We start from the raw sequence: 27,967 nt of genomic DNA on the forward strand, positions 1-27,967 counted from the left end.
ATTCCACCCTCCATACAGACTTTGGTCATCCGAATGAGTACTTAACGCAAAACTTAATATAATATGACTATCTTCGGATTCAGGCATGCCAACATTCACGAAAGTTATTTTGGAAACTGTAATCAGCTCGAATTTTTTAAGCTCTTCTTCGATTATAGTGTTTGGAATGCTGGGGCACACATTTGATATCATTAGTCGAATAGCAGGAGTAATTAATTTCTATATCATTTCTTGTATTGAAACGGATTTGTGATTTAACAGTAAATGTTCTACGATTCTAGTGTTACTAAGGTAAATAAATGCATACTTTGCAAAGTATGCATTTATTTACCAAAAAAAAATGGACCAACTTTATTTTGAGCCTAACTCGCTCAGTTTTGATGCTAGAAAATTGTTTAAAACCCAAAAATAGATCTTTCTTAGACACTTTCAAAAGGTTTTGATTTGAGTTTTCCCGGAAAATTGCTTCTTTTTTGGTTATTTCACGTTGAAATATTCGATTTAGAATTTTACAAATAAGAACCTAGTTTTCATGAGCTACAACTCTGCTTCTACTGGGTCTACAGACTTTTTTTATAAGCTACATTTTTGGTATCTTTTCGGTAAATACTTTTTAAGTTATTTGTGAAAAACTGTCTGAAAACGTGGTTTTTATTTTGAAAAATGAACATTTTCAATCGCAAATGCTTCAAAAAGTTTCTTTTGACTAGTGAAAAAACTCTATAGAATAAAAGTTGCTTAGAATTTGTCAATTTATTCATTTTCGGACTTATTTCATGCATATGTTTTTTCACCCCCGAGAAGAGGAGGCTTTCACCCTCCAAGTAAAAGCAACCCTGGGCTCAAGTCCAAAAGTGACGTAGAGGGTAAGAGGAACCTAAATCCAAATTTTCAAGCAAATCCGTCGTGACGAGGAAAATTACACTCCAAAACGGCCACTTACTGGACTATTATGTCTAGGAGGAACTCTAACAGTTTGCTGCAGAGGGAACCCATGTTGCTGTAATTAGGTTTTGTCTAATTAAGAAACTTGAAGGTAGTTAATTAAGTTAAATGGCAAGGCCTCGAATGGGCCTTTTTTTTTCGTCACCGCCTGGATAAGCTACTGTGTACAAGCTTGGTAGTTTTCCAGAATGGGTATCACAAATAAATAAAACGTGGACACTAAGCCAATTGGTTATGGCATGGCCAGTTTATAACAAGGAAAGAAAAGGAAAAAAAAGTAATACAGATAGAATATACTTCTTAATCATCTTTTATTTTAGAAATAATAATGTTAGGTATAAATATTCATCAGTAAATTGTTGAATGGAATTTCTGTCACAGTATAAAAATAATGAATTCTGTCAGACCAACTTAGCCCCTCCTTGTATAAGTTTACAAAACGTTATATCAAAATCACAATTACTGTTCAACTTTACACCATTTATTTTTATCCAACCTCAGATATTTTATAGCTGATGAGAAAATTATTTCAGAGACGATGTTGAAAAAAATAAATCGTAGGCCGTATCCTCGAAATTATTCTTTGTATTATGCATCTTTCATTTAATCGTATTTATTTGCAATAAAACTTTTAAAAATATTTTTTACCTACGCCCATGATAAGCAATAAATCAATATAATTACAGATTCGATTCATAGCTTTCTAAAAATCTATAAAACATACAAACATGTACATTAGCTGTTCAATATGGTTTTTATGAGTTTCTGGATTTCTAGAGAACTGTTTCTATTATAATCATTATACCAAGGTGTCATTTCTAGGTTATGTCCATTAGATGAACGCATATATGTTTACTGTCTAAAAATAACAAGGCAAAAGAATATTGGTACAAACTGATATTCCACGATCAAATTTCCAAAAAAAAAAGTCTAATGTGTTGATAATTTATTTTCCTTTTGAATACTTGTCCTCCCGCAAGAACAACGATCTTCCAAGAAGTCAATAATTTATCGCAATAATATATGGCAAATAAATAAATAAATATATAATAAATCATAATATATTCCATTTGTTCAAATCTGGACCTGGAGCTAATTAATTACAAAAAAAAATGACGTGACGTGACCTAGATAATTATCCGATTTTTAAAAAACGTTCCTAAGGAAACTTTAAACAAGGGAAAAACGTGAGTGCCAACTACCAAAATTATTTCCCCCATAAAAAATCTTATTTTTTTTATTCCTGTGTTGCATTATTTCTTTTCCAGTAAAGCAAAGAGGAACGAACGATCAATTCAGAGAAACAGAGAGGACGATTTTCGGTGTTGCCGTTATTAGACTGGAGCGTGACGCAAGGTACAATAACCTATACAACGACTGCGCACGCTACCACATTTCTAATCTTCGTCACGGCCTTCTTTCTTTATTATTGCGTTCATTGGAATTTTCCGTTGTCGGCGGGCATATTATACCAACTTGGTGTTGGTATGATCCGATTTAGAGCTGTTGATGTGGAAGTGGGACAAACCTTTTATTTCTTTTTGTCATCTGCCTCCAAAACAGTAATTTATCATCAATTTTAATTACAAATTGCTCTAATTTCGGCCCAAAAAAATTATGTAATCTAGAAAAAATAATAAAAAGTCCACTTAAATGTGGCAAAGCAGTTATTTGTACTTTGTCCAACCTTCTTGTACATTTGGATTCACTATGTGTATGTCTATTAATTTTAATTAAGTAAAAACGCATAATTCGCGATTTAGGACATTTTGGTTCAATTTAGAACATTTTTGAATATATTATAGAAAATATGTCTTCCATTCTTTTCTTCTTGGTGACCTTTATTTTTTGTTATTCAATCAATTCTTGGATTACGTCTTTCCGTTGAGTATCAATAGCATAAAGTGGTGCAATTTTTCGTGTTGGTAATGGTTTCATCCATCATTGCAATAATAAAAAAAAGAAATGAACAGCGGTTACAATGACATACTAATTAATATATTATATAAACACTCGTAGATGAGTTCTTTTATTGTTATAACACTGGGATTATCGCCTAAGATCGTCGTGGTCATGGCCGTATATTCACATTGCTTTTCTGCGCATGATCAGGACCATCATAGAAAATCCCTTGGGGATAAAAAAAGTTAAATATGATAATTTAAGAAAACCGTTAGGTATATGTTACATAACTACTATATTTTCTATCACATAAATCATCCAAAATTGTGGAAAAATAAAACAAAAAAGATTAAAAATACAAAAAAGTAATCTGTAGGTAGATAAATCAGAAGCATTCAGTACAAAAAATCTCTGTAGTGGGTACATTGACAATGGCATTTGATTTTGGAAATAAATTTACAAAATATCATAAAAATAATCATCTAAACTTTGTTGTGTGTAAAACAGTCGATACACGTAAAGTTTTCTATTTCCGTCTGTTACATTATGCTGTTCGATGCGTACTCCCCTACTAATGTTGGCCGAGATGAACTCGTCCGAAGCACTCCGCTCTACCGCTCTGCTGTTTGGGAGGGAATTATGTACCCGTTTGGAATCTGGTTTGATAAAAGAGGTTCTGTCTATCAAGATTTTGGCGTTCCATTTCATTATTTCTCAGTATTTTATTGTTTCTGTATTTTTGTTATGCCTTAATTTTTTGTTCAATTATGCTGCTTAAAACAAATAAAGATATTAATTGCACAGATTAAGTCCCAAGAGTTTTGCGATACATTGATAATGCAATTTATTTATATAATACTTAGTTGTGCACATATCTACGTAAGCATAAATCTGACAACCTAGCCCGATTTATAATTGCGCACTATTCAAGACCATAAAATTTCCACACAATGATGATTATTTTAGATTATTTTATTTTCCAATGTATGAGCTTTAGGTATTAATATATGGACACCTACATCCATACCAGTGGTAAAAAAATTTTAAAAAAATATAGAAACCTTCAGGTGATCAAGGATGTTAGTCTAAAACCAAGAGAGAGATAACAACACCTAACCTGATCTAAGACCAAGATAGATCTATGTTCCTTACGCCACATGTAAAAAGGGCTCAATTTTAGACCAAGACGTTTTACCACTTTATATTTACGACCAACCATGATTGTTGGTAGTAAGGAATGCGGCCAGCTTTGATTCCACATTACTCCGAAAAGCAGTCAAATTAAAATCTAATAGCGGAATATTCCAACGAATGGGTTATGACGAAGACAATAGCTGCATAACCATGATAACAGCAGTGGCGTACCAAATATTTATGATTCATTTTTTTATTTACATGAAGTACCTCGATAATTATGGGTATTAGTACATGTTAAAATTAAATCTAATAGTTAGGGTCAAAAAAATAACGTTTTTTGGGTCGCCTTTGGTCAAACAAAATTATTAGAAAATTTCCACTACTTTGTAATGATTTTGATTTTCATTCGATCTATATGTAACCTTGACATATTTCGTCTAATACTGGCTTAAACAGCAAAATAAGTTGAAAATAAAATATTCTATAACACTAGCAATAATTGTACTGAAAAAGTGGCCGGGTCAGTTCTAATAATATCCGCAGCTCCCTGAATTCTTCTTTATAGCCTATCCGGGCGACTTTCTTTTAACTTTTTTTTAAGAGAAACCTTAAATTTAATGTGACCCAAAATATAGTAATACATTGGGTTGAAATTCGGACTATGAGATGATCAAGGAAACTGACTCCTGGAGCTTCCAGTGCAACAAATAATTGGTTCAGCTAATGTTATACATTATTGTGCTTTTTTGTATCAGACGGTTATTCTTACTGTGGAGTATATGCAGGTTTTATTGGAATTTTTATTGAAGTGTAAAGTAAAATATTAATGTTGCCAAGACAGCTTATTTTTTAAAAAAGAATAGAATTTTTATATTGAATATTGAATAGTGGAGATAATTTTATATGCATTCAAATGTATATAATGTGTATGGTTATATCTATAACTTAACATAACCTAACCAAAATCTTATCACTATGCATTACAATTAACTCCAATCATAGGCATATAATACAACAAATAGACTGAGCGCTGCAATACAGGATCGTTCACCTAGTGTGACAGAGAAAACTGACTCAAATCAGTCCCCGTGTAATGTGCTGAGTTTATCGACCACGTGACCGTCCAATTAGTCATTTAAGTCACGTGGTCGATTAACCCAGCCCATTAGAAAGAGATGCAGGGATTGCTTTGCGTCAGTTTTCTTTGTCGCACTGGAGGAAGTGGCTTGTATTGTAGCTCAGTCTGTTTGTATTATATGTCTATGACACTTTTTTATAAAGGACTACAGTGGAACTTGGATATTACGGCCTTGGTAGTTACGTAATCTCGGTTGTAACGTGAATTTTTAATAGCTTCGGCCAAAAACTATTCGATAACATTATAAAAAACCCGGTTTTATCGGCTAAAAGTAAAGTAAGCCTCGTCTATAGCGTCATAAAATTTGACAGTAGGTTGTCGTTTTTTATAACATCAATCTGATATAGCGTAATTTTTTTACTGGACCCTTCAATGCCGCTATAACCAAGTTCCATTGTGTTAGGCTAGAATGATTTAGTTTATAGAAATCTTTAGTTAGACACCAGTAATTTTATTTTAAACCAATGACATCCAAAGCCTATCAAATTTCAAATACATAAAAATAGCATGTTTTTTTTACTAGAACATTATTTTCAATAGCTGCAGGTTCTTTCAAATGAGGGAATCTAATCCTTTTCTAACACACATTAAAGATTCACTAATTCCAGTATTGGTGTAAGTACTGGTTTCAGTATAACCAAGTATTAAAAACTCTTGGTTAGACTATATAATTTTAAGACATTCTTGGAATTAAATTAAGTTGTAACTGATGGATCATGATGTGAAAAATCTTGTATTTACATGATCTTTTTCCAGGATGTGAGTGTTGATCTACTCTAGCTGCAGCAAAACTAGAGAAATTTGTTCTTGCATAAACACAAATCATGTCTCTATTTTATGCATCTTTCTTAAGAACCATTGAAAAAATTCTAGTCATTCAAATACAATAAATATTTGAGGGACAGAACACAAACACATCAGTCAGTATGTTTCATTTACTGTCTTTCATTGAACACTATTTGCAGCTAAATTAGAACAAACTTCCAAACTAACTAAAGTAGGTCCATAATGTCAACAAACATATTTATTTTTTGATAAATTTAACCACCCATGACAATGGAACAAACTGCAAGTATGTTGCTCAGGATAGAGATCCATGTAAGAAGTTGGGAGAGGTCTATGTCCAAAAATGGATAATAGACGGCTAAGAAGAACTACCTACACAACAGTTTTGAGTCAAATCTTTCATTTTTGACATCTGTATTTATATAGGTTAAAAAAAATCCCTCCCTTTCTGAAATTTGTGCATAAAATGGGCTATTCCAATAAATATGCATAAGTGTTGTGTCATATGTTGATATAATAATCCATATATTATAATATATTTTTGGATTGAGTTCCCCTGAAATTGGTACAAGTTCATGATCTTGGCCAACCAAACATTAAGTTGGTCTATTGAAACAGCAAAAGTAGTTAGTAAAGGGAACTCTGATTTATACTTTATATCAAAAGCTTTTCATAGAATGTCTCCAGACTTGTTTTTGAAACTCTACAAATGTTATGTCAGACCTCACCTAGAATTTGCAGTGTCAGTTTCGTCACCCCATTTGCAAAGGGACATTAATGTATTCGAAGGAGTACAACGAAGAGCTACTAAGCTATCTTTTAATTATGGAAGATTAAACTATGAAACTCCACTAATAAAGCTCAAGGTGTCTCCATTAACTCATAGACAAGAAATAGGTGACATCAATCTACTTATAGAATTCTTAAGTGGGATTTTAGGGGAACATCAAACTTTTGTAATATTAACGAAGATGCTAGAGTAAGAGGTCATAACTTTAAATTGAAAAAGGAGTCTTTTAAAATCACTGTAAGGCAAAACTTTTAGTTAACTGAGTTTTTGATAAATGGAACAGTTGAATTGATGACATAGTAGAAGCTACTAGTTTAAATAGTTTTAACAACAATTTTGATGAAAACTAACTGTATTTTTTTCTTCTGAAAACTGTTAAAATGGTAAAAATATATTTGATATGATTTCTCTTCATTAGAATTAGTTTTGTACTCTTATGTATACTTTGTAATATTTGTATGTTTGTGATTTGCTATTATTGCAATCACTTTTTCTAAGTACTAGTTCTTGTGGATATTATTTTTATTTTTACTTTGTTAGAAAATTTGATTTACATTATATTATTGAGTTTAGTGCCTACAAATATGTTGTAATTTAAGCCACATAAGCTCTGCTTTGGCTTGATATTATTGTATAATAATAATATGTGCTCACAGACCAACCAGTGGTACATAATAGACCAGATCTCATACTAGTTAATACATTTACTAGGCAAACAACACTAATTGATGTGGTGATAACTAACAATGCTAATCTGCAATATCTATATATATAGATCTAGAAATACAAATAAGGAGACAATGAAAAGTATACAGACAATACCTATGGTTTTATTCTGAAAAACCTTCTAGAGAACATAAAACAGCTGTGTCTTATGAACATCTCTATAAAACCATGCTGAGAGCTGTACTTCTCGCGACATCCAGATGTGTACGAAAATTTTTGGGAGATAGCCTCCAGCATACCAAGTCTCCTAGGGCTCGATAACATGGAAAGGGTCCCAATAGAGCTCAATCTTTTAGATACCTACGGTATCTGGAAGAGTTAATGTTTCCCTTAGAGGAAGTGAGCGGTATGGCTAAATCTGTATAATATTATATAACATAAATAATTTTGATATAAATGTAAATTTATCTGCAAATTTTCCAAGAATTATGTTAAACTGAATTTAAAAAAAAAGTAGGTATCCAAAAAAAAGCAAAAATTATGGGGTTAATTCAGTACAATTCATTCATAGTGAAACTACAGGTATAAAACAAAATAGTGAATAGAATTTTGTAATCCAGACCACAAGGTTCTTTTACATTAAGGTTATTTAGTTATTACATTTTGAAAAATTGTATGAAATTATTTGGCGATAATGGTACAGTAGAATATATTGAAGTTGTATAGTATATGAATGATTAAAATCATGTATATCAATGATTTTAAATTTTTGGATGTATTAATTCATAAAATAAAAGATGCGACTAGTGGCTTACATCTTCATAAAGTTGGTGTTTCTTTGGGTTAGAATATGTCACAGAGCATTAGTGATTCCCTTTTTAAGAATTAATTCTAAGACTCAAGGCAGTATTGAATACTGCTACAAAAATGTTTTGATGAGCACATAATAGGTAATGACAGGATTCTCATATCAAATTGTCTTTTAATTTAAAGATATCAAAAATTTAATCTACCTATTTCATCAACTACAACTAATCAACCTAAACATCTACTCCATGTAAGTACCTACACATATAAAATTATTATAAAGACTTGTATTTGGGAAGTCATTTTCAACAAATTTTACAATTTTATGTACATATAGATGAATTATTTGCTACCTTGTTGTGGTATCAATGCTTTAATGGTCTAAGGTATCAATTACAATTATTGAGGTTATAAATTTTATTATTACATAAATAACTTTTGTAAACAAGTAATAAATGTCAATCTGTGGAAGTGGTTAAGGTACCAACTAAAACATAATTTAATCACTTTTTCCATGGGTGGATAAGGAATGGTCAAAATAACCAAAAATAAGGGTTTACCAGTATATATATATATATATATATATATATATATATATATATATATATATATATATATATATATATATCGGTTTATTCTTGAATGGTTTGCGTATGAAAGAAAATATTTAGATTATATTTCTAAATATTCATCTAAAATGTTATTTCTATGTGAGTTTAACAACTATGAAAATTTATTCCAAAAATTGATAAACTTTGCCAAATTATTCACGTTTCGACTAGACAATCAACCAAATTGATATATTTACAAAATTTACTTTTCCTAAATATATAGTCAATTCGCATACTTAATTAGACATGCATCATTTTTAAAAAATAAACAAGATATTTTTGTATTTTGTAAAGTTTTGGTAATATCAAAATGTAGTAAGTTTTAAAGTTTAGGTCATTGTTTGTGAATGAGACAATGAGGTTATGTCAAAACGAAAAATCGCACAACTTCTAAACTAAAATTGAGACGCTTACCTCTATTTTAAATCAACCTGTAGCAAACTTAAAACGTTTGCAATTAATTATTATTTCGACACAGCTAAAACAGCATTGTTTCTATAAACTTTAAGTTTCTAATTTGAATGTAAACTACAGACCGACAAACACCGTCCGGGAGCACTAACGGCAACGGTGGACGCGAACCGTACATATACGTAACAAAACAAAATGAGAAGTCTGCCGGTGCCGGCGACCGACGTTACACCAAAACCAGAAAAACCTTCACTGTATGCGCACGCATAATCAAACTTCGCAGTACTTACTCATTTTGTCAGTACAGCAAATATGTAACTTCGTCAGTACGTCAGTAGTCAGTATGGTCAACTCTAATCTGAGCTATGGCTCAATCTAACAAATGAGCAACAGAAGTTTTTGGTTAAATAAAAATATATAATGGACAGACCTGGTACATGCATCTAAAAATTATTACAAGTTCGGTGGAAAGCCCTTGCTGTTTAATTCAATTTAGATCGTCCTAAACTGCGGATTTTACATAACCTCGATGTAAATTAAATAGTAGCTTATAATCCCCTTTTGCTTAAATTTTAGGTGGTAGGTTATGAAATAATCTGGATGAGTAACCAGAACTTCATCAAACTTTGAGTTGAATACAAAAAAATGGTCGGAAGTTGAAATAAGAGAAACATACAATTGGGCCAATCAGGTAGTGTATCCGGTGGGAGTGGGAGTGCAAACGTAATAGGATAGGCGACCAAGGGCAAAGCTAAGTGGTATTATATCAAAGCGAAACAATGATACCGAATTGGAATAAAATACGGGACTATGAGCAGATTCCAAAAATTTGTTTTTCCAAAAAATGTTATTAAAAATTAATGACCTCGCAGTTATATGGCCTTCAACCTTTATTGGAAATAAATCAATATTTTACACGAAATTTTTTTCCATTAGGTCGTTAATTAACCTACATGGCAGAGGTTATAATATGGATAGTCTAAGAACAATTAACCCGCTAAGTCCGTACATTTTGGTCTCCACGTTATTATAGGAAAAAAATGTATTTCGAGAATTACAAGATACCCCTCCTAATCATCCTAATGACCAAACCTTCCAACCGCAAGATCGGCTATCATCGAGTCCCGTGTTCGAGCGCTCCGATTTCATGCAGTGAGTGAACCGAAAATGGCGGACTTCTGCATTGCTGTCTCGCTAACATATTGGTTTCGTTAGCAGATAGCAGCGGCCTGTTTCTTCACACGATGTGACGATAATAGTTGCAAAATGGACGCTCTGGTGAATTAGTATTATTGAGAATAATTCAAAATACGCTATAGTAGTGGGAAAATACCTTTTTATTGCAAATAACTTGAAAACGTATAAATTTCCTCAATTTATTTCTGCTTCAAATAGTTTCTAAACACACCTTTAACCTTGAGATGTCAGTTATTTTTCCTGTTGTCACATGTATCAATTACAGTTGTTGCAATTTGTGTACTTTGATCAAACCTGATCCACCCTAGACATAATGAATAATATTCATAGATACTTTAGCCATGATATCTTATTTTTTGGCCTTCTCCCAAATTCCTTTCCTTAAATATTACTTACAGAAATTTGTATAATTTTTTCTAATGCTTATTACGTATTCGAGATTTTTGTTTTTATTTATTGAGTCGATATTTCCTCTTTGGACCACTTCCTGATTACGAATATGTTTATTTTTCAGATGATATATCTATCCATTGCGAAATTTTTCATTACCGTAGGTACCTAGCTATTTTCTACATGGTACCGTATCTAAATACAGTTTTTTAAAATATTGATTCTCGTTTCCAACTAAACCAGTTACCTAGGTTTCACAACTAGAACATATTTCTTTTTGTCATAAATTCCATACTTTCGTTTGAAGACTGTTTTATGAATGATATTATGTATGTGATTCAGTGGGGAAGACTTATTAGTGTTTTAATAGCCATTAAAATTTTCTTCGTTAGTATTTTAGAACATTTGGGTTTTATGCATCTCAGGATATTTTGATCAATTTTGTCTTTACCAAGCAGAAAGGTGCATGCAGTACAGGACTGAGCAATTGAGCATCGCCTTTGATAAATCGCGAAGAAATAATTCCACGCTAAGACATAAATATAAAGCGGCTACTCCAAAACAATATATTTTTAGCACTAAGCTTTAATTTCGGCTAATTAATATTGTCTTTTTCTTCTACTTTATTAGCAATTCTGCTTGTTCATTGGCGGATTAATACCTCTATGGAAGGTTCGTCACTCTATCTATTGCGCGGTCGTCCGATCCTTCTTCTGCTGATTGGTGACATCTCTTGCTCTTTTGACGATACGGGTCTCCTCCATTCTGCTTATGTGATTATTCCATTCTCTTTTCTATTTTGTGTCCATTCATTTATACACTGTACGTTACATTTTCTTCTAATGTCTTCAATTCTCTTTCGATTTCTCAGCGTATTTCCTGTAATTCTTCTCAGTACTTTCATCTCTGCAATTTCCAGTAGCCTTTGCGTTGTGGCTGTGTCGGGTCTTGTTCCTGAGGCATGTCATTATTGGCCTTACATTGGCTTTATAAATTCTTGACTTCATCTCTGTGTTAATGTGTCGCTTTCGCCTATAGTATTATTAAGGCATCCTGCCAGTCTATTTGCTTTTTGTACTTGATCTCTCACTTCTTTGCCCAGGTCTCCATAGCTAGACAGTGTAATTCCAAGGTATTTTATATCCATTACTTGTTTAATACTGATGCCATTAATTTCTATTTTACATCTGGTTGCTACTTTGCTGACTACTATTGTTTTAATTTTCTGAGATGAGATTGTCATATTTAATTCTTTTGCTCTTATGTTAAATCTGTGGACCAGTCTTTGTAGACTATCTTTATCTTGGGCTAGTATTATTGCGTCATCTGCTTAACACAGTATTTTTATTTCCTTGTTTCCCATTCTGTATCCTTTTCCGTTGTTAACGCTTTTAATGATTTCATCCATGATCAAATTGAAGAGCATGGGACTCAATCGATCTCCTTGTCTTATCCCGCTGCCTATTTCTATAGGTTCTGTAAGTTGTCCATCTATTCTGACTTCCATTTTGTTGTTTTTTCTTTCTTTAGGTAAATCAGACAGAGAAATGCTGGTCTATTATACTCTAGTTATTTCTCAGTAATTTGCTTTATAACGAATATTGCATCTGTACACGATCTTCATCGGTCTTTTTGGTATAGATAATTACATATATATGTTCCCGAATGATGAGATTATTAAACTATGCATTGTTTATTTGTCAAAGTTCTAAGCCATAGTAAAATAAATACTCTAGAGAATACGGAAAATTTGAATTGAGCAAACTTCCAGAGATTAATGAGCGAAGGAATTGTAAACATCTCAACAATCCACGAGATCTAGAAAAACTAGTTCTAGAGTTTGAAAATATTATAAAATAAGCTCTAAGAAACAGTAACAGAGAAATAGAACATAAGATCCATAGATGTAGGTTTAAGGAAATCAATCCTGAACTAAGAAAAATTATGAGCGAAAAGAACAGAGCCAGAAGAACAAGAACCCAGGAAGACAGAAACAGGACAAACCGACTAAATTGACAAGTCAAACAGACACTAATCGAACACAGAAGCCAAAAATGGAACGAGCATGTGAAAAAAATAGAAGAAATATGGAGGCTACAAAGAATATTAAGGAATGATATAAAACCAATTCCATCACTCCACGGTGACAACGGAATCGTGTACTCGGTGGAAGAAAAAGTAGAGGCGATGAGGAAGACTCTCGACAGGGAGTGTACAATAAACTATCACCGAGATGAAGATATTGATTTTATCGAAGAAGTCGAGGAACCACAAGCAGAAATGCCCTACGACCAAGAGGACATAATCACCCCAACATCTCCAAGGACGAGTTAATCAGGAAAAGCTCGCCAAAAAAAAAGCTCCTGGATGGGACGAAAGAACAAACAGGGCTCTAAAGTATCTCCCAATCAAAGCCATAGTTTATTTAGCAAATATTACAAATGCAATATTGAGATACAGGATCTTCCCAAATCGATGGCCCATGTGATAATGATTCACAAACCAAGAAAGAACAACATTTTTCTCCAAAATTATACCAAACTTACAATTTGGATTCAAAGCTGGACACTCTACTCAAAATGCACTGATTGAAGCAGCCACTTTCATTTCACAATCCATAAACGAACACAAAAGGTTCGTCATAGGTATCTTCGTAGACGTCCAAAAGGCCTTCAATCAAGTCTGGCATGCTGGACTGATTCAAAAAAACTCTACCGTATTGGACTGCCTACATCCTTCAGCAAAATCATACATTTCTATCTCTCCAATTGGATAATCCGAGTAAAGGTAGCTAACAAATTCTCAACACCTAGGTGGAGTACCTCGGGGCTCAATGTTACCTCCTACATTATACACAATATATAATATTAATATCCCCCACTTCATGAACAGGTCAGAATCTATCCTGTTATATGCCGACGATACGGCACTTCTTTCCGCAGGTACCCTCAGAGTGACGCTAACACACTCGTCTGTATTCGATAGAGCACAAAATCAATTAAACAAAATTATAAAATGGTCTAATAGATGGAGAGTCACTCTAAACCCAAACAAAACTCAAGTAAATCTATTTAGATCTCCTCACTGAAAAGCCAATGATAGGAACCAGATAACCAGTTAAAAGAAAAGCTCGAATATAGACCCTTGCTGTCCTATTTGGGAGTTCATTTTAGTAAGACTCTTATGTCCAGTTGCACCAACAAATAAACGATTGATTTTTTTATTTGGATTGCCCGTTTATTTTAGAATATATTGCACCAACCATTACTCAATTATACCCGACAGTTTTTGATGTGTCAAAAGTAACTAACCGTTTTTATGTGGTTATTTGAATAATCTACTGTTTTTAACCTCACTTTTACAATGTTTATATTTTTTAGTGTTAGCTTAGTTTTTAAAGTATCATCAATAATATATAATTTAAAAAAATGAATTTTTATTGTCGTCTTCGCGTTCATCTTCTAACGATTTGGAAGATATACGTAAAAGATATGTTACCAAAATATAAGATCTGTAAGAGGTCACAATAATTTGTATAATAAGTTTACCTATAATCAAGTTGATTTGAGCAAGGTATATAAGTATACCATTATTTATCTGAATAATTAAAAATGCATTTTTAATTATTTTTAGATATCGCCTAAGCAAGAAAACGGTGTTGGTTCAATTGGCAATTCAATTTATTTATTAACGGCATCCATTTACAAAAGTTTTAACAAAGCTACATCTTAACAACAATATGTTTAAAAATTAAACATCTCAGAATAATAAACTATAACAAACTTATTTTAACATACCTTTTAGTTGTTTTTTAAATAAACTAATTTTGCACCCGAAGCACAAAATATATGGAGCTCTAATGGAAAATATCCATATTTTTAAAGTTATACTTCTATACGCGCGTTCGACGTTGTAAATTTGTATGTGAGTGAATCGGCAAAACCATTACATATGCAAGATATATGTAAGAGAGAGACAGAAGATATATTTTCTCTCTCCTTCACTATCGAGGATGTATGACCGAGAGTCAATTTTGTAATACATTACTGTTATGTCTAATTGGCAAATTTTTTGCGTGTTTTGTTCATACGCTGGTATATATGAGTTCGAATCCCAATACGAATTTCCTTTTTTATTTTTGAAATATTTAAAAACCCCATGTTAAAGTATATTCGTTTACCAAATTCCCATCAGTAAACATGAGCACGTGTTGATATTCGCCATCTCATTCGTCAAGAGGCAATAAAATATAATTTATTACCGTAAGCGAGACAGATTCTCATGTTACAGATCCCAACTTGTGATTATTTTAAATTCTAATTGTATCCTGTTGATTTTTAAGTTATTATATTGTGTTATATTTATGTTATAGTTATTGTTAGTAAGTTATTTACTGGTCGTGTTATTTTTTAGAGTTTAGTTTAATTGTGATACAATGATTAAATTTCAAGAAATTCTTACACTAACAGTTTCAAAAGTAAATATTTTTAAAAATCATATGATACATAGGTCGTACATCAGTACGACCCTGTTTGGCTTACACGTGGTTCTGTTGACGACTGGGAATTTGTAGAATGAATAGGGTTTAATCTTATTAAATATATGTATTAGACGCAAAAATGCGAAATTTTAAAATAAAATGAAAATTTACAAACATAATCCGAGTTGTTGGTTTTTTTATTTTTATCTTCCACAAACATTTTTTTGAAGTTATACTTCTATACGCGCGTTCGACGTTGGAAATTTGTACGGGAGTGAATCGGCAAAATCATTACATATGTAAGATATAGGTAAGAGAGAGACAAAAGAGATATTTTCTCTCTCGGGAATAAAAATGTTCCTTTTGTAAATATATTAAATATTTATTAATATTATTATTTTTTTTATTAATATTATTATCATGGTAAATTAAACATATTTTAATGTAAGTAAGTTATGTATATTGTCATTTTTAGATACTTATGAATAATGCATTTTAATTTGTATTGTATTATTATATTGAATTATCTTGCGGTGTATTGTATTGTATTTTTATATTAATCAGAATATAAACAATGAATTTTACTGCAGAGTATGTGTAAAAAATTTTTTTGCATTCAACTCCTTTCATACATATATGAAAATAAAAATATACACTTTCATCAAACTATTTATTCAATCCTTCATTTACTATACTCCTATTAAAGGTCAAATGTTGTTTATATACAGTAAACGATGCACCATATACCTAATTCTGTTTCTCTTTCTGCTCTCTCTTACCTATAGCTTTACATATATGTAATGATTGTGAAGATTGACTCACATATAAATTAACGGCGAATGCGTGTATAGAAGTATAACTTCTACCGGCAGTCTCACTGGACTGCCACACCCGATTGTTTTAATGACCCAAGTAAACAACAGAAGCGAAATTTTTTTAAGGAAGACCTGGAAAAAATCTTTTATAGGGAGAAAAGTATTTAACTAATTATACTTATATGATTTCTTATTTTCATTTTTGATTCATCTTCGTTTTGTAGGTAGATGCTTAAATTTATTCAAAATAAATGATTTCTTTTAAATTATTAATACTTTTTAAAGAAAGCATATGTACTGCCCAAAATGAAATAGGATTGTCCTTTGTAGTAAGAAGAATCTATGCACTAAGTTATAGGACTTTAGAACTTTTTTCCTAAAAAAAAAGGCATGGGAATATGAGCAAAAGAAGACCTATTGCACCAAATTAAATGGAGGTTTTTCTTTGAATTAAGAGGACTCTATGTAGGTATTGATGTTATTAAGTTTCAAAACTTAAGGACTCATATAAAAAAGAAACATAAAAATGTGAGAAAAAAAGAGGATCTATTCCCCAAATACAATAGAATCCTTCCTTAAACCAAGAGGTAAAGGTAAAAGGTATGTAAAAAACTCTAGGAGTTTTTCTTCAAGAAAAATAACGGGTTTAAGGATATGATTAAAGACCTGTTGTTCCAGATTTCAAGATTCTAAAACTATTTCTTTAATAATTATTGAACAGGCAGATGAATGGATTCACAGACAAAATGACACAAACTCAATAAAAACTGCCAGGTTTTAATAATTATGAACACAATTAGGAACTTATAAAAAATTAAAGAGGTCAATAAAGAAATAAATAATTCATATCACTGAATTTAACAACTCATCAAATTGTTGCAACTTACATTATTAACAACAGATTTTATACTGAGACAAAGTTGAAATTTTTTCTCTCATCCAAAAAAATAATTTTTCTCAAGCATGCATATAGAACTTTTCACTTAAAATGGGCCTAAACATGGGAAACTGTTGTGTAGATGAGACTGGAATATATGTGGAAACAGTCTCATAGAAACTCAAGGCAGAGCAAACTTTAACAGAATTCCAAGACTGTACAATGTTGGTGAACTAGAATTTGTGGAAGAAGCAAAATTATCCTTTGAGAAAAATCAATATCAATCATATCATTTTGTCAAAGTAGAATAGCAACAAGGTACAGTATAAAATTTAACAAAGACATTATTACTTAGCTGGAATCTTGAGCGTCATGTTTTACTGTTGGTATTAATTATCGTTGATTTATTTGTCAATGAACCATGTGAACTTTGTGAGTGAACTATGTATTGTACATGAAACTTACTATAACTTAACTTCAATTTTAAATAGGAATACTATAAGATTTCATAACCGAAAATTAAAGGTAATATATTGATATTTTTTGACAGACAGTAAACGTGTTAAAGAGAGAATTTCTAGAATGAGCAAATATCAAAAAAAACTGGACTGGCACAAAAACCTATATTAACAATATAGTTATAAAACTATAATTCACTATCAATGTAAAAAACACACAGTGTATCAATGTAAAAAAACACTCTGAAGTTTATACAAGATTGATATGTAAGTGAAAATATAGTTGATATACAGGAAGGACCCTGTACTTGAAATAGATGAAATATTACCGATGACAATGATGCGAGTAACAGTCAAATTGTTGAAATCTTATTCCATTTGTAAATATTGTATTATTTTTATATGTACAGAACATCTAAATTCGTGTACAAAAGATATCCTGAAATAAATTTATGGGGAACGCTACTGAGTAAAATAATATATTTTTTTATACTATTAATTGAAGCTTGTTTTGATCATGTGACGGTAAACTTATATTAATTTACCTATAGCATAATATCAATGAATTATTGTATTATCGAAAATTTTCCAAAAATATAAGTTGAAAATATTTCCGAGTTCGAAACACTAGCTGTCACTTAAATGAACATTAGGTATGTACTAATTAAAAAAATATAAACAACAAACACACGCTAGGTTTAAGCTAGGTTTGAGCCATTCGGCAAATTTCGTTTCCGAATCCGACAATGAGGTTATGTCAAAGAAAAATCTAATCTATCCACCCATACAATAAAATTGACAGACTTACCTCTATTTTTGATCACCTTGTTGCAACATTTACACATTAAAAATAGTACATGAACACATCTAAAACAGCATTGTTTTTAAAAACTAATTTGAATGTAAACTACAGCCCAGTCAATAATCTATCTACACTGTCAACACGGAACAGTAACGGGAGAACGCGAACAGAACATTCATAAAAGAATGAGGGGTCTGGTCTGCCGACAACCGGTGTTGCCAAGAATCTTAGTACATGCTCGCGCATAATCGAACTTTCACAGTACTCGTTTCGTCAGTACAGCTCGTAATCTCCCACTTCGTCAGTATGGTAAACTCCAATTCTGCTCAACAAACGATAAATTCATCAAATAAAAAATGATTAAGGAAATGTAAAGTTTTTGGTCAAATTGAAAATAATGGGAAGTCCTCGTATATTAGATAGCTGCAGCTGCTATTCTAATTAGGTAGAACATTTCATGGAAAGGCTTTGTTCTTTTAACCTAATACAGTTTCACCTATGACTATGACTTTAGGTTTAGAAGAAACACTCTATAATGGGACATACATTAAAACAAGGAAATCTTCAGAAATTTTCTTTAAAAAAATAGGTACATTTTTAAAACGCTGTAACATCTCAACCATAACTGCACCAGGTTAATATTTGGCCTTTCTTTACAGACATTAAATATCATAAATTTTATTTTCTGAAATGTGCTGGTCTTGGCTCAATATAGCTATAAAATCTTACCCGAAAATAAATAAAAACCGATGAGTAGTCAAAATTTGTTAAATTTGCAAAAGTCCAATCCAAAAGGTGTTCTGGATTAGTTCAGTAGTTAACCTAATTAACCTAATTTACGCTACTACAGTATGACTAGTTATCGTTAAAATAATTAACTACTAAATATGTGGAAATTAACATTCGTTTAAATGGCTTGGCACTGTTTACACAAACCAGTTTTTAATGATATAATTAATATTCAATATAATGAAATAATGGAAAGATCATAAGGAGATTTAATAAGAGAATCAAGGAAGTTGTATTTCTTGGTTAGAATATAAGGTGAACACAAATCTAAAAGGGCAAACTAAGCGGCAACAAAGCGAATCGACGACCGTGAACGAAATAAAAAATTTACCAGATGGATCTTCACATCTGATATCAAGTATCAAGTAGTACTAGTACTACCTAGTGTAGAGGAATGTCAGCTAACTCATTTTAAATTTTATTATGATGTTCATTACTGCTTAAAAGTATTGTCAGGAGAACAAGAAATTTATTTTACTGAACTCTCTGTATATATCATGTGGGCTGAAAAAATTTATGTTTAGACATTAAGTTGTAAACAAAAGAAATAAGGCAAATCCATAAAATTACTCTCGTCAAACAGAGTAAGTACACTTGGTATAGAAACAACTTGGATAGCAGAACGTTTCCATTACATTTCCTCTTATCCCTTGTTGGAATTGATCGCCACCAACATCAAGGGAACCATTCCTCGCGCATGCTTATAACGAAGTAATAAAATATAGGGAGATCGTAAAACTGTTTATAACTGGATAAAACTCGATTTCAAGGTCACATTGTGTGTGTTGTGAGGAAAGCAAGCCCCACGGATCTAGAATGCGTTGTTGCCGATACTTGAGTTGCGCGGTACCGAGTTTATTTAGATGACTTTATTTGACCTTTTACGAAAGAGACAGATGTAGATATAAATACGATTAAAGCAAGATGTAGTAATACAAAACGGGGGAATAATGAATTCACAGCTATTTTTAGACAAAAAGTTGTGAAATAGGTAAACCAAAGGTTTCCTAAATTTTTGGACTTCGAAGAGTTCTTGGTATACGAAATTCCTCAAAGTATACGATACAAGCTGCACAAAAGTATACCACAATCTTCGAAAATTAAAATTTCTTTTAATATATTTAACTTTATTGAGTATCCACAACTATGACCTTGAACCTATTTCTTTGTAGTCGTTAAAAAAGATCTTACTTCGAAGTTTTGTTTAATCTGAGCAAAATTAAATACTTTAGCCGGAAACCTCATAATTCAGAGAAACAAAATTTACTGCTATAAACCACGTGGCTTAATGGATGGGAGAGGATATGCGTATCAAGGTGACCTTTAATATACAGCAGATAAACATATCAAGTGGAATAATTTTTGTAGGAGTTAACAAGCTCTCATCCGGATAGCACCAACGGAGCATTATTATAATTTTTCGTAACATCACTTAAAGTGATTAAGCAAATATGGATATTCGTCTACGACGATTACATTTTCAAACAAGTTATCTAAAGAGGTTCAGAAATCAGAAAGGATCAGTACAAATAAAATTATGTTTATGTATGGCTTGCTGTTATATTACCTGCTTTGGCGTAAAAACAAAAATATTCGGTTCACACCAAACAGGTCGATCTAGGTATGTGACCGCAGAGCATGCGCCCTTCGTGGTCGGCCAAAATTAGGACTTGGGGTCCCTGCCGGCGTGGGTTGTATTCTCGTTGATAAAGAACGTAAATAAATAAAACCTTATTTTTACTTTAAAAAATATTTATTACAATGCAATTACATGCATATTCAATTTAGAACTTGTTTTTGTCAAAAACGAAAGTAGATAAAAATATTTAGGGACGTCATAAACACCAAACAATCAATGAGTCATTGATGACTAAGTAAAATTTATTTGTAAATAATTTAAACTTAAAACATAAAATTATGAATAAATATACTAAACAGATACAATTAAATCACTCTATAGGTAGTGATTGCTTTAAATAGGTAAATCACTTAATAATTATAATCATAAACAAAACATAATTCATGCCAATTTACCATTCATTATAAAAATAAAAAAATTAAACTACATATTTACTAATAAAAAACTAGATCAAAATTATTCTATACATTTTAATACATTAATTTTGGTAATAAAATTTCTTAATACCCATTTAATAGATTTCTAATGTACACTGTTTAAGTATTCCTAATGTAAAACTAACATAAGAGATAAGAGATAAGTTTCCTCCATAATAAAACGATATACATTGTACATACATAAGCTCAATTCATAAGTTTCATGTACAATTAATAAGTTCACACGCATAAATTAAAGATACCTAATTACCGATACTGAAACGTGATATCCATGCGTCCAATCAAATGATGAATATAAAATACATGTTGGGCTATTGCAAATGTATCAAACATTTGCAATAACCCGATACAAAATTTGATGACATTAATAGTGCTCTTATGTAAGTCAACACTTGGATGTACTCTTGAGTGTTACATCCGTCGGTAATTCTTTTTGATTTATGGGTGTAAACTTTATGAAGTGCGCTTATCTATTAAATCGTTTGATTATAACGAATCTTATCGTAGACAGCGGATGTATATAGGAATACTACAGTACATTCAACCAACTAACACTTTTAAACGATTAATGGAATTCGCAGAAAACTTTCGTTGTAGTAAAAGGCACGGAAAATTGCACTGGAGTTCTCCATAATCTTTTTAATTACTTACTTTGTTTAGAATATTTTTGCCTGTATTATCAGTTAGATTGGAGTTAATTTGTATAAAATGGGGAGCAAAAATTCTAATGGAATTTTAAATATTATTGTTTATTTGGCTAATAATGAATGTATAAATATAATGGTTAACCTGCTGTACAATTATTTTGTAAATAACATTATAATAATGTACTTACTGATTATTTAAATTTATAAATCATCATCATCGTCACTAAATTCACTACTGCTGTCATTATGTAAATCTATAATGACTGGATTAATTTCACTAATTTTATTTTCCCCGATCCACCACTCTTCTATTAATTTTTCACATTTATTTACAGTTTTGGTCCATATTTCTGGAGTTGCAGTTTTAAGAGCTTTTTGTCACATTTCCCTAACTGCATCGTCACTGTATCCACTACATCCAACGTGATTATCATAATACGTTTTACATATACCCCAGATGTGTTCGATGGGATTCAACTGGCAGTGATACGGCGTTAACCGTAGTACTTGATGTCCATAACTTGATACAATTTGGTCAACTACAGTCGGTTCACAATTTGTTGATAGCTCACTACAAGTTTAACCCTAATTAGAAAACTGAAATACAGAGAGGATAGGTAATACGATATAATAGTAAAAACCAACCTAAAACTGACGGTTTAAGACGTTTTCGACTAACCCACCTTATATCTGAAGGAATACAATACCTTATAATCCTATTACGGGGGTATTTTGAATGGTTAGAGATGAACGACCAGTGTCGTAGAGTATATGATTGAAACATTTATTTGAACTAAATAAATATATTTTTTAAATTGTACTTATGTAAATTGTATTTTTTAATAAAACTTATTTATTTTATTCAAAAATAAAAAGTTTCTTGCCATTTGTAAAAGATACATTTATTTAATTAAGGAAAAAGGCGCCAAATGTCGCCTGGCAAAATTTCCAATGTGTTTTAAATGTATCCATTATTTTCGAATCCGGAGAAAACTAATAAATATTTTTGAAAAATTTAAACGCAGAATGAAAGATTACATTATTACTCAAGGCAGAAAGTCCCTGAAAACTTCTACAATGTTTATTTTAATATGTTATGTAACAGGGGTGAAAATAAAAGAGAAAATATAGTATAATTTTTAATTGAAAATATTGCATGCAAAAGAAACTTTTTATTTATTCTAAAAAATATTTCATTCTGCCTTTAAATTTTTAAAAAATGCTGTTTAGTTTTCTCAGGATTTGAAAAAAAAATGGATACATTTAAAACACATTGAACATTTTGACAGGCGACATTTTGCGCCTTTCCCCTTTAATACCTTACGATTACAACTATTATTACTTACCTTATATAATTACGATTAGAAAACTATTCAAATTCAAAATAAATAGGATCAACTTCGGAATCCGAGTCATCTTGAGGGTTAATAATTAGCGGTTGTGTTTCTAAGGTCGCATCAATTATGTTATCAAGATCCCACATTTTTTGTTCTTATATTACATGCCTTACTGCATCTTTCCAGTTTTGTTCTGTAATATGTTGTAAAGACTCGTATAACAATTCACGTACAGCTTGTATTTTATATAACATTTTTTCTAGCTACATAACTTTTCATTTGTGCCCAAATAAGTTCAATTGGATTTATTTCGCAGTAATATATAAACTGTTGGTTTTTCGTTACGTTTCGCAATTTCCAGTAACTCTGATTTGAAGGCGTATTCCTGAAAATTTATATCATTTTTAACTAACCAATTTTTTATGCTCGGTACTTTCCACGACTGTTTTGGTTATTTCTCCAAAATATCCGAATGGTAAGGTGCATTATCTAAAACTATAACTGATGGTTCACTCAGACTAGGTAACAGTTTCTCCTCAAGCCGTTTAACAAACATATCTGCATTCGGTTTCATGGTATCGGCAGATTTTGATTTTGAAGAAAAAATGATGTGTCTTTTGCCTTCGCTATCTGTGTGTTTTATTGATTTTGTGCTGTCGTCTTGCCAAATTCTTTTAATTCCACCCTTTCAAATATCCATGTCTCATCTAAGTATAAGAATGTAGCATTTTCAGATTTAAGTCTAGTATATTCTCTTAAAATTTAATTCTTTTGTGAACCAAACCACTCCTTTCGCATAAAAGTAACCTATTATTTTATAGCACTATTATAGCATTTATAACACTTTCCAAAGGCTAGTCCTCTTAATTTCAGAAACTTGTCTTTCTCTTATTTTGGCCAGTAAAGTATCTAAACTGACATGTTGATTGTTTTTACACATTCGATACCAAATAGGTATTATATTAAAGGTTTACCATTGTCTCTGTCCATGGTAAAGTATTTATGCACATCTGCAATTAATTCATTAATATCCAACTTGCGTCTAGGCATGATGGTCACTTGAAACTACCCGTTTGAATTACAATATACAGAGTTTAGATCAATATGACAGAAACTTTCTAACTGTTGTGCTTGAGAGGTGAAATATAATATAATCGCTTACAAAGATCCTAAACATATTAAGCAAATTAGCCTAATGACCATTAGGAATGCCGATTGTAATTTAATTATGTTTGATAAAAAGTTTAGAAATGGTTGAAAAACGTACATAAACAAATTAAAATGTTTACCACAATTAATTTAGTTTTAGTACAAGTAATTTTATTTGAAAATAAAAAGTATATATATAAAAAATATAAATATAAAAATATATTTACCAAAACCCTAACTTTAACCCGTAATCTCAGACGTCTCAAAAACGGTATACTCTAACACATATATTTATTTATTTATTAGCAATAGTACAGTGTAAATACAAATACTAGACAATAAATCACATTTCAGTAATAGAATAGTAGTAAAAATTAACAATAATTTAGTTTCTCTTACACCTCCTTAACACTAAATCCTACTGCTAACCGTTTTGACACACAATGATATCTAGGATATTGTGAGTGTGTCATTTCCCATATCATTTACAATTAACTAATGAGGTTTTTATCAATCATTTAACAAAAAATAATAAAAACAATATAAATTAAACATACAATTTTTCTAATAAAATTAAACTAAAAGTAATTTTTTGTTTTAAATAATTCCCTATTTTATGTTGTCTCTAATCCATTTAAAGATTTCTTTTTTTACTTTATGGTAAGGTTTTGCCCTAATATTCTGTGGTAACTTATTAAATAATTTTGGTCCTACAGTATATATATGGTTCTGACATAGTGTATGTTTAGGACTGCTCACTTTTACGTTATTTAGGGTTACATTTCTTGTATTTATACCGTGTTCTATGTTTACTTTATAATATGTATTTTTTAACATAAATCTAATTACACACTTATTATACAGTTGATCAATATTTAATATTTCACTTTCTCTATATAATAAGTTAGTTGCATACCTTCTATTTTTGAACAGCATAATTTTTATGACCCATTTTTGTGCTATTCTGAGTTTTGAAAGAATTGTTGTACCCGCATTTCCCCAAACTACTATGCCATAACCAATTACCGATTCTATAAACGCATAATATACCTGCTTAAGTACTTTAAAATTTAGTATGTTTCTTAGTTCGTAGAATTTAAAAATAAGCTTTCTAACTTTATTAGTTACATAATTTATATGTTCTTTCCATTGAAAAGTTTCATCAATGTATATTCCCAAGTACTTTAAAAATGGTGTCCTTTCAACTATAGTGTATTTTTATGTATGAGAGAGTAATAAAACAATAAATTATGTATGCAAATCCCTAAACTGTTGATACGGGTGACTCAATGAAAAACAGATTGAGTATGACCACCAGGTATAAAGGTTGGAGCAGAATAGAATACAATAGTTGTGAGGCTTACTAATCCCTAAATAAGGTTGCCAGTGTCGGAGTGATGGAGGTTAACAGGTACTAATGAATTTGCAAGAAATGTAAGATGTTTATTTTATTGGTTATATATAACCAATAAAAGTTTAATAAGTACCTACCTATTTGCAAAATAAAGTTTAATTCTTTAGATAAAATAAAACGTTTTATTTTATCTGAAATGAGTGCATTCCACGAAGTAAGGGTTTCAACAATCAAACATTTAATTCTTTAATTCCAGGAATCTACGACAGTAATTGACTAGATAATTACCTTCTAAACTTATTCCACATAAAATGTGATAGTGGGTTTTTCCATTTTGTAGGAAGGTCCAAGTGGCGTATTCAAAATTCTTAACAGTTCACTAAAAGTAGGTACTTCAGTTGCAAGGTGCAGTTTATTGTGTATACTAGTGTTATGGAAAATTTGGAAGTGCCGTGTAAACGCCGAAAAATTGGTCCTCTAACAGTTAATGAAAAAACATTAATATTTAATTGTTTTAAATCATTTACAGACAAACGTTTATGTGAAAGTGTTGATGAGACCGTTGAGTTAGTTAGCAGTACACTTGGTGTTGGGAAATCTACGATTTACAGAGTTATTAAAGAAGAGAAATGTGGTAGTTTTCAAATGCCACGTAATGCTCCAGGGAAACCAAAATTTCAAATAGAATATCATTTTAAAGAAGGACTTCGACGGAAAGTGCATGAATTCTTCTTTAGACAAGAATTTCCAACATTGGATAAAGTTCTTGTCTCAGTTCGAGATGATAAGGATTACCCAGAAATGAGTCGAAGTACGTTATGGAAACTTTTAAAAGAAATAGGCTTCCGCTGGAAAAAGAATCCCAGAAAGTCTATTTTATTAGAAAGAAGCGATATTGTCATATGGAGAAGACATTTTCTAAGAACCATAAAGGAAATTAGAAAGCAAAAAAGAAAAATATTTTATCTTGATGAAACATGGATCAACGAGGGTCATACACCAAATAAATTTTGGCAGGATGAAACTGTTACAAGTCAAAGGCACGCTTTTGTAAATAACTTATCTACTGGTTTAAACCCACCATCAGGAAAGGGACGCAGGCTGATAATAGTACACATTGGCAGTTTAGACGGTTTTGTTGAAGGTGGTTTATTAACTTTTGAATCAACTCGTACCGGTGACTACTATGAAGACATGAACGCTGATGTCTTTCAAGAATGGTTCGAACAAATGATAGATCTTCTTCCTAAGAACTATGTAATAGCAATGGATAATGCAAGTTATCACTCCAGACTTATAGAAGGACTGCCCACAACCAAGTGGTTAAAAAAAGACTTGCAGAATTGGCTGAGTTCAAAAAATATTACGTACCATCCCGGATCTATAAGAAAGGAACTTTATTCGTTGTGTGCCCTTCATAAAGAAAAATTTTAAAAATACGAAATTGATGAAATTGCCAAAAATCGTGGAATGACAGTACTTAGATCCCCACCATATCATTGTGAATTAAACCCGATTGAACTGGTATGGGCACAGATAAAGAGTGAAGTTTCAAGAAAAAATACCACTTTTAAAATTTATGATGTTAAACAATTGTTTTTGGAGGCCGTAAATAATGTAAAACCTGAAAACTGGGAAAAGGCAGTAAATCAAACTATTAAAGAAGAGGAAAAAATGTGGAAGCTGGACAATATTACTGATAAAATGATCGAGCCAGTTATTATAAATCTTGGTTCTGAAAGTTCATCTTCTGAATCTGATTTGGATTTGTAAGAAGTAGCTGTAAGTTTTATATTAATATTTTTATTCATCTATTTAACATACCTTAGACGGTTTTAAAAACTCTTTTTCTCTTTTGTAATTTTTAAAAATTAAAAAAAATGTGAATTTTTTAAAACCCTTTTTAATGTAGGCCAGTCAGTTCTAATATAGTGTGTGATAAAAGAGGTCACTTTTGTTTACATACACATAACACTTTATAACACTGAAATAATTCATTTATTTTTTACAATTATTCAAAGTAATTTTTCAATTAATCTTGAGCACGCCCATGGAGTGGTCGGAGCTACCAGTTAAAATTATGCTAATTACTCTCTCGTTCATAAAAATAAACTATACTTTATTACAACTATCGTTATTATCTAATTTACAGCCCACTTTATGTAATTTAATGTTTTGAAAATCTGGCAATGAATGAGTAGACATCGAGAAAGTGATAATCTTAGTTTTCTCAACATTTAGTGAGAGTAAGCTATCTTCTAACCACCCATTAATTTTTTGAAAAGCCAATTCAGCATTTCTTTTTACCGCGTCCCAATCATCTCCACTAATTACAGCCACAGAATCATCTGCATAACAAAAGATGTCATCTTTATCTAGCAATGACATAATTTCATTTATATA

General features: G+C 31.2%; 1 protein-coding gene across 2 annotated transcripts in view; it reads right to left on the reverse strand.

Annotated features, from left to right (window-relative positions):
* LOC140443282 (uncharacterized) overlaps positions 1 to 18,403 on the reverse strand; it is a 53,849-nt gene extending 35,446 nt beyond the window's left edge. Inside the window, exon 1 of one of the 2 annotated variants that reach the window (XM_072534436.1) lies at positions 18,219 to 18,403. The gene's annotated coding sequence lies outside the window, so the exon portion shown is untranslated. Of the gene's footprint in view, positions 1 to 9,196; positions 9,383 to 18,218 lie in introns of those variants that run through there. The other variant, XM_072534437.1, reaches the window with a different exon arrangement.
* Positions 18,404 to 27,967: the final 9,564 nt, after the last annotated feature.

Source organism: Diabrotica undecimpunctata, chromosome 6, assembly GCF_040954645.1.
Source record: "Diabrotica undecimpunctata isolate CICGRU chromosome 6, icDiaUnde3, whole genome shotgun sequence".
NCBI lineage: Eukaryota > Metazoa > Arthropoda > Insecta > Coleoptera > Chrysomelidae > Diabrotica > Diabrotica undecimpunctata.